Source organism: Schistocerca nitens, chromosome 6 (genome assembly GCF_023898315.1).
Source record: "Schistocerca nitens isolate TAMUIC-IGC-003100 chromosome 6, iqSchNite1.1, whole genome shotgun sequence".
NCBI lineage: Eukaryota > Metazoa > Arthropoda > Insecta > Orthoptera > Acrididae > Schistocerca > Schistocerca nitens.
In genome coordinates, this window is record NC_064619.1 from 630,838,629 (window position 1) to 630,847,730 (window position 9,102).

A 9,102-nucleotide genomic window follows, 5' to 3' on the forward strand; every position below is an offset into this window, starting at 1 on the left:
ATGTCTTTTGGTTCTCGTCTTCCATTTTGTAGTAATAAATTTGATTTCAGTAATTAGATGAACACTTTAATTATTATTAATTTCTGGCAACAACCACGCCCACGACTCGTTTGTTAAGACCATTAATTTCCCAATCGTTTCCGTAGGACACAGATTGCCACGTCACATCTGAGCCGGTGGAGAGCGATCTTCGTATCGAGAGGGTTCACTCGATTCAGATCACAGGCACGGCTTCCTTTAGCTATTGCCCTGTGGCGCCTTGAATTCTCACTCTCGACGTCGGTGTTTTGCAAAGGTAGTTACACTGCGTTTAATTATTGACTTTACAGTTGCGAGAATTTTAAAGTGGTCTCGAGGAGTAAGCTGGTTTTCACATGATTAGCACAGCATAGAATTGTTCAACGTCCGTCCATAAACGTTTCCGACTATATCATCGGTGCAGTGCGTCGCGTAGTTCATCACACGGGCCACGCAAATTGATTCCGGCCGCTGCCGTGAATGTGATTTCGTCCGACGCCACTGAAGCCTCTACGATTTATTCAGTCAGTGTGTAAGGATATGTATAAACCGATTTACAACGAAAGTCGTGAACCGAATTAGTACTGAACGTATTTCAAAAATAATAATAATAATTCGAAACGAAATATGAGACTTCCTGTCAGATTAAAACTGTGTGCCGGACCGAGACTCGAACTCCCAGAGGTGGAGAGCTTCTGCGAAGTTTGGAAGGTAGGAGACCAGGTATAGGCGGAACTGAAGCTGTGAGAACAAGTCGTGTGTGGTGCTATGGTAGTTCAAATTGTGGAGGACGTGCCTGCGAAAGGCAAAGATCCCGAGTCCGAGTCTCGGTCGGACACACTGTTTTAATCTGTCAGGAAGTGTCATATCAGTGCACACTCCGCGTCAGAGTGAAAATTTCATTCTCGAAACGAAATATGTTTTTCCCGTGCTCCACATCAGATCGTGGATGCAGAATGCTAATCAAAGTCTAAGACTCTTCATGCTTTGTGCTGTAAGAAGGTCAACAAAAGCGTTCAGCAAGCAGCGGTGACTCAGCAACCGAGTCAAGATAAAGTAGCAACTGAAGAGTCAGCAGGCTTAAATCTGCTTGTCACTATGAGCCTCGTGACTGATATGGCGTTCTTGCGCTCAGCGTGAACACGCATTCCTCTGCCAAGGCACGTTACAGGAAACGGGGAATGTGGGTGGGGAAGGGGGAGGAGGGAGGGCCTCTTTTGTATAACACCATTCAACGCTTATGTGTCCGCCCCCGAGTGGTCAGCGCGGCGGAATCCCCGCCAAGGGGCCCGGGTTCGATTCCCGGCTGGGGCAGGAGATTTCCTCCGCTCAGGGAGTGGGTGTTGCGTTGTCCTCATCATCATTTCATACCCATCTCCTATGCGCAAGTCGTCCAATGTGGCGTAGAATGGAATAAGTACTTGCCCTTGGTGGCAAGGTATCCTGTACCTAATGATTTCTTGCACTGTGCTGTCTTTTGTTAACTAATATGTGGATGGGGTAGTAAAAACCAGTTAGCAGTGACCTGAACGTAAATACAGAGTTAGTTACTTGACAATCCGAGTGGGTCTTGTTGGGTACAACTACTCGCCCTTCGCTGCCGATTTTGCTGTCTTCGCGTCCAGGTGACAGCAAAACTGAGCGGCACTTCTACACAATATGTGTGAAATTGTCGGCAGCCTACATAATTAATTAACAAATTTGAAATGCGCTTTACTCGTGTATTATTTACCGCTTATTTCACATTCGGGTGACTTTTTTTTTTCAAGAACATAAATCATATATGTGATAAATTGGTGTTTACTAAAGAGAAATTTGTCTCGACGTCCATCCTAAGACTCGTCGCATGCTTTGTCTCTTGTACCCACCTCAGAAACCGAAGTCGCTAAGGCAAAGTTATGCGGTGGCGTTCGACTCGGACGTGAGCCTGTTCGAATCCTGATTGTGCAGAAAATTTTCATCGCCAGTATGTACAGTGTGTGCAGACCACTGTGAAGCGCGTGGCAAAGAATCCTTCAAATTGCACCAGTTAATAGGGCGTCATCCCTTTCCGTTCCCGTACGGAGCGCGGTAAAAATGATTACATTACCTGTGTGTACTCGCTGTCATTATTCTAATCTTGTCCTCGTGGTCCCTAGGTGTGCGATACCTAGCGAGTTGTGCTATTTCCCTAGATTCGTCACTTAAAGCTTGTTCATAAAGCTTTGTGCGTACGCTTCCATACGACAGTTTGCATATATTTTCAAGCGGCTCGCAGTTCAGTTTCTTCATCGTCTCAACTATCCTCTCCCGCGCGTCGAAGAAACCTGTGGCCCTACCTGCTGCTCTCCTTCGTATACGTTCTCTGTCCCTTATTAGTCCTATCTGGTGCGGGTCCCAGACTTTTGGACAATATTCTACGACCGGTTTCGCTGGAATAACTTGCCACAATACAATATTTAAGCAAATACACTCTTGCTACATGCCAAATATGTATCTAATGTACGTTATTAATGTGTTTGTGACGTGGTAGTGTGTATAAAAAATAGACGCATTGTCCTATAGGCAGAAATATAGCAATATAATGATGTCACAGGGAGCGAAAAGTTATTTACAATTTGTACAGAAACTAGATGCCAGTTATTAGAGTCAGGGGGCACGAATGGGAAGCAGTGGTTGAGAGGGGAGTGAGACAGCGTTGTAGCCTATTCCCAATGTTATTAAATCTGTATATTGAGCAAGCAGTAAACAAAACAAAAGAAAAGTTTGGGGTAGGAATTAGAGTTCAGGGAGAAGAAATAAAAAACTTTGAGATTTGTCACAGACAGCAAAGGACTCGGAAGAGCAGTTGAATGGAATGGACACTATCTTGAAAGGAGCATATAAGACGAACATCAACAAAAGCAAGTCGAGGATAATGGGATATAGTCGAATTATCAAGTGATCCTGAGGGGATTAGATTAGTAAATGAGAACTTAAAGAAGTAAATGAGTTTTGCTATTTGCGCAGCAAAATAACTGACGATGGTCGACGTAGGGAGGATATAAAACGTAGACTGGCAATGGCAAGAAAAGCTTTTCTGAAGAAGAGATATTTGTTAACAACGAGTGTAGATTTAAGTGTATGGATGTCCGTCCTGAATGTATTTGTATGGATTGTTGCCATGTATGGAAGTGAAATGTGGGGTCCTGCCAACTCGTCTCTTATAGGGTGCCTAAAAGATGCTGCTTTCTCGGATAACTATACAACAATTCAAGCAAATCACATAAATGGTTTTATTGCAATAAAGTAGACTGACAATAATTAACTTTGGTTTACTATGTCGTGTCGCAACCCATTGGCGACATGCAAATAATCAATGTCTTTCGCTATATAGAATGTCCATGCAAGCAATGGATATGGATCACAAGTAACAGCTCCACTAGTGTCCCTCTTCTACTATCTGGTCGTGGCTGGGAGGAGCGGCGTTTACGTTCTCTTCAGCTAGAGGGCGTTTCGCTGTGCGGTCCTTGTCAACGAACTATTGGCTGACGTCGTCTCACAACCTTCTCTGCTCTTGCGTTCTTCATCTTCATGCCGGCGCTTATCATAACGCCGGAACATGAAAACATGAAACATACACGATAAACAGTTTAGACAAGAAGAGAACAGAAGCTTTTGAAATGTGGCGTTACAGAAAAGAGCTGAAGATGAGATGGGTAGATCACATAACTAATGAGGAGGTACTGAAAAGAATAGGCAGAAGAGAAATCTGTGGTACGACCTAAATTAAAGAAGGGATCGGTTGATGGACACATTCGGAGACATCAAGGGATCACCAATTTGGTATTGGAGGGAAGCATGACGGGTAAAAATCGTAGAGGGAGACCAAGAGATGAATACAGTAAGCAGATTGAGAGGGATGTAGGTTGCAGTAGTTACTCGTATATGAAGAGGCTTGCACAAGATAGAGTAGCATGGAGAGCTGTATCAAACCAGTCTCTGGACTGAAGATTATAACAAAAACAATGATCTTAAGAGCTCTCCTGTACCTACTACATGTATGACCCCAACATTCCAAAACATTTACGGGACACTTGCGTATTTAATAAATGCATTATTTAATAACACCAGTAAATAGTAACCCTTTGAGAGAAGTACAGTTTTTAGATGTTCTGGCCAGGTGGGGCGTCTGTATCACAGTTGGATGCTAAAGGGACTTTTCAGTTTGTGCAGTAAGAGTGTAGCCAGGTACTTATACATTTGCATATGGACTATGGGTAAAGTAGAAAATATGGAAAAAATGGAAAAAGGATGATATAATACGCTTGGTAGATGAACCTAAAACAGACATAAACAATTTACACAAGAACATAAAGTTCACAATACAAGAAAACACACTCTACTTTCTACACATAACCATAAGAAAAGACAATGACAAACACACATTTGATGTATACAGTAAGCCCACAACAAGTGAGACCATCTTAAATGCAAACTCAAATCAACTGCAGAATCAGAAACAGGCTCCAGTCAGACACATGTTAAACTGAACTGAATCCCCCTAAACACTTCTGATTACCAAAAGAGCTGGCAATTGTAAAACAAAAGGCTTTAAAAATGAATAATGAAAAAAACTAACCAAACCACAAATAATGAGAAAAACTAACCAAACCATTCAACACATACAGCCTGCACTACTATAAAAAAACGGCAAACAATGATCTACCATAACAAATCCACCTACAAAATAGGTTAGATGTTCAAAAAACTGGGCATAAACATCACTTACAAAACAAATAACTCAATTCAAAAGCGCATCCCAAAACTGAAATAAAAACCACCCAGATACCAACAATATAGTATCTTACAGCTTAGTTGCAGAGATTGTGGAAAAATATCCTTTGGAATGACCGACAGAACATTCAACATAAGAAATAAAGAGCACATGGTTAGTACAAACCATTCATCATTTTCAGATCACCTGAGCAGAAATACCACAGGGTAGGTAATACTGAAAGAGATATGAATATCATAAGAATCAGTTAAGACAGGCACCTCCTTCCTTTCTGAGAAAATTTCCACATACACAAATCATTAACACAAAATAAACAATTTCTCAATGGCCAAATAAATCTTGGAAACCAGACACTCATCATCATTTTCAAATGGTTCAAATGGCTCTGAGCACTGCGGGACTTAACTTCTGAGGTCACCAGTCCCCTAGAACTTAGAACTACTTAAACCTAACTAACCTAAGGACACCACACACATCCATGCCTGAGGCAGGATTCGAACCTGCGACCGTAGCTATCGCGCGGTTCCAGTCTGTAGCGACTAGAACCGCTCGGCCACTCCGACCGGCCATCATAATTTTCTTTCGCCCTTTGCCCCCCCCCCCCCTCCCTTCAACGCTAGGTCGGCCTTGTTACTATGGATTTGGCGATGTTGGTGTCAGAGGGTAACCGGCTGTCCTTCCTGTCGCCACCCCGAATCCCCCAGGACGGAATTAGTGTACTCCAGCTGTCTGCATCTATTGTAAGCCATGAAACAGCGCGAACGTTTACAAATATCAGCGAGTCGTGTAACTGAGGCGGAATGTGGGTATCATCCCGGTATTCACCAAGCAGGGTGTGGAAAACCGCCTGAAAACCACATCCATGCTGGCCTGCATACTGGCCCTCGTCGTTAATCCGCCCAGCGGATTCCATTCGCGGCAAGCGCGCGTTAGCGCACTTGGTTACCCTATCGGGTCTGGAAACCAGACACTATAAAAAATAATTTTAAAAAATAAGTTTCATTTCAATTTCACTTCTTGCTCCTTACCTTTTCATCCAACACTACTCTTGTTCTCTCATAAAAAAATGCTCCATCAATATACCTTTACAACTCTTACATAGTACATAAATACACAGCAACATAATTAAATAGAAAAACACAGAAATAATTAACTAAAGAATATAGATGATGACTAACTGAAAACCTCAGCTGCGGACAGGTGTTGTTGATATACCTCGATGTGGATGTCCTCTTACGGGAATCGCCAAAGCGTGCGCGAGTAATGAGTGGGTGGGCAAATGTCTATAAGGCACAATACATATATAGAATTGTGGACAGTTGGGAATGTGAGTCTCACGGGAAGCGAGCAAGGAATAAGTCCCTGCAGTCGCGCTGTTCATCTGTGTCCTCGGTGGCTCAGATGGACAGAGTGTCTGCCATGTAAGCAGGAGATCGCGGGTTCGAGTCCAGGTGGGGGCACACATTTTCAGCTGTCCACATCGAGGTATATCAACATCACCTGTCGGCAGCTGAGGTTTTCAGTTAGTCATCATTTATTCCAGGGAAAAGCTGCACGGTCATCAACAGTAACTGTTCTTTCGAGAACAAGTTACTGTCTTCGTGTATATAAAAAATATAGGTAAAGACAAACTAAGGTCAATGTTATATTGGCAACACTAAAAAACACAAAAGTCACTTAGAAGTATAAAAATAATTGAATTGCAGAGAAATAATAGTGTATCAGGTCATTTGAAAACAATTCGGTAAGTAAATATTTCACCTAAGAGCATTGTGCCTATTTTTATTTAAAGTGTATAAAATAGTTTACTTGTTGTCTGGGCAATGCACTAAGCGATCAGAAACTGTAGTCATAAATTTGCATCTGGCACACAGAGAGCAGCAAGCACCACATTTCCAAGTAATTACATTACGAGACAAGATATTTTCATTTCAGGATCAGTTTACTACGAAAAGTATCGGCGCACAGGGACATTTCATGAACAGTGTTTGATTGGTGAGATTAATAGCAAAGTTCAGGATATAATCAGTCTGCGCATTTCTTTAGAAATATTTAAAACGGGGAAAAATTCGTGTAATATTCTCACATGCAGATGTATTTGGCTTCTCTCGCAGCTGGAAATGCAAAAACTCACCCAGAGCTAAACAACAGCGAAGATACAATCAACAAAACAAGCCAGTTCAAAACACAAAACAAACGAAAACAGTTATTAAAGGAAACTTTCACTGTTAGGAAGTTATGTGTGGCAGGTGCGAATTTTCACAGTCGCCATAGTTGTGATTGCTCTCCACACTTACCCTAATAGTCAGATGCTTCTATAGTTCTAGGCTTATCAGCTAATTGTGAGTGGATTTAGTTAAGTCTCCTTTTGTATAAGATCTTTTTGGATCAATGACAACGAGCGCATCGAAGTTCGGTAGGGCCTTTTGGTGGAGTTGAAGTCGATTGCACAAAGTTAATCAGAGCCCCTGAGTGGCCAAGCTCTTGTCCATTAATAGTGAAGAGAGAATTCATGAGGAAGATGTGTACTTCATCTCTCTGGCGAGTTGCCACCGGTAAGTGTCGTTTTCATAAGGTTCTTCCTTAACTAAATGTTGTAGCTAATAGTTGAGACATTCCTTTCATTTGTAACGCCTTTGGTCTCTAGAAATTTGGCCTCAGATCTTGCAACCATACCAGACACGCGGTTTGGGGCGAATCGGCTGCAAGAACGGCAAAAAGCCGCTGAGACAGATAATGTCGCTCTAACCCAGGAGAAGGTTAGTGAATTGTTATTACAGAAAAAAAAAACAGATACAGGAACAGAACGCCGACCTTGTACATCGGCGTTAATGTGAAACTTGACGGGTGTCAAGTCAAACTACTGTAAGCACATCTAGGGCCTCTGCAGTGGAAAATGTAACATGTTTCAAATGTAACTATTATGCTTCCTGCAGTTTCGTTTTTCCGACCATAGAAGATGCTACTGCCCATGTGCTTTCCCTGACTACCTATATGGAAGCAGGCTATATAAAAAAAGCATCAACAGCATTCGTAGACCTGAGCACAGTTTTTGACACAGCCTGGAGAAAACAGCTATTGTACAAACTAATTCAAATAATTCCGTGTAGCAGTACTATCAGTCTGATCGATGCTTGCTGGGAGAACTTCGAAAGTGTTTACTGAGGAAATAAAGAGCTCAATCAAAGTGCGCAACAACGGGCAACCACAGGGTTCATTTCTTGCCCCACTGTTCTGCAATCTCTACATTCCAGCATTCAGAACATACAATATAGGAAGTTAGGCTACACAGCCGACTGGATCGCAGCTGCACTACATAGATCACTTGAGGCCACTAAAGGCATCCTGTGCCCATATCAGAAAGAACTGAGTGACTACTTTTGCAAATGGAGACTAGCCAAACCTGAAAACACTGAGGTATCATGCTTCCACTTTTGCAACCATGAAGTAAGAAGAGAACTCAACATTATCTTTCAAGGAGAACGCCTTAACCATAATAACTACCACAAATATCTAGAAGTCACACTGGACAGGAGGCTCTCTTACAATGAGCACCTGACAAAGAGTGCAGGCAAAATGAGGACAAGAAACAACATCATCCATAAATTGTGCAGCACTACTGGAGGTTCAACAGAAAACGCACTCCTCACGTCAGCATTTATCTGAGTCGGAACAGAATAGTTTTTAGCCAGTTTTGCACTAACATGTGTGCCTATTTGAGGAATAGCAATATCTGGCAGCAGCTAACCTCATACAGCACGAAATCCCCATGGGAGACTAGACCATCTGCCCAGAAACTGTATAGGCTATCATTTCATCTACAGTATGTCCTTAAGGAACATATTTAACAGCAGCTGTCCGCAGGGATAATCAACCCTCTGCAAGGCCCTGGTCGTCAACTGTTGTCATGGACCGCAAGAAAGTCAATGGAGAAAAGTCGCATCGTCTGTGTGTCGATATGAGAGCATAAATGTGGTCACAAACCCTGACTCATACCCTCTACCCCATTTTGATGGAACACTAGACAGATTAGGAAATTGTTGGTAATTTACCACCTTTGACATGTTCTCTGAGTACCACAAAATTCCAATTGCACCACAAAATCGAAGCAAATCCGCTGGATTATAAGAGTTCCTGTGTATATCTGTTCGTTTAAGGAATGTACCTGCTACTTTTCAAGGATTGGTTGACTGGTTATTGAGAGATTTGAACCCACTATGTCTCATATACATCGATGATGTAGTAATTTTTTCAAGAAAAGTTGGGGAACATAGAGAGAGGCTACAAAGTGTGTTTTCCATGTTGCAAAGCGCTCATTTGAGCCTGAA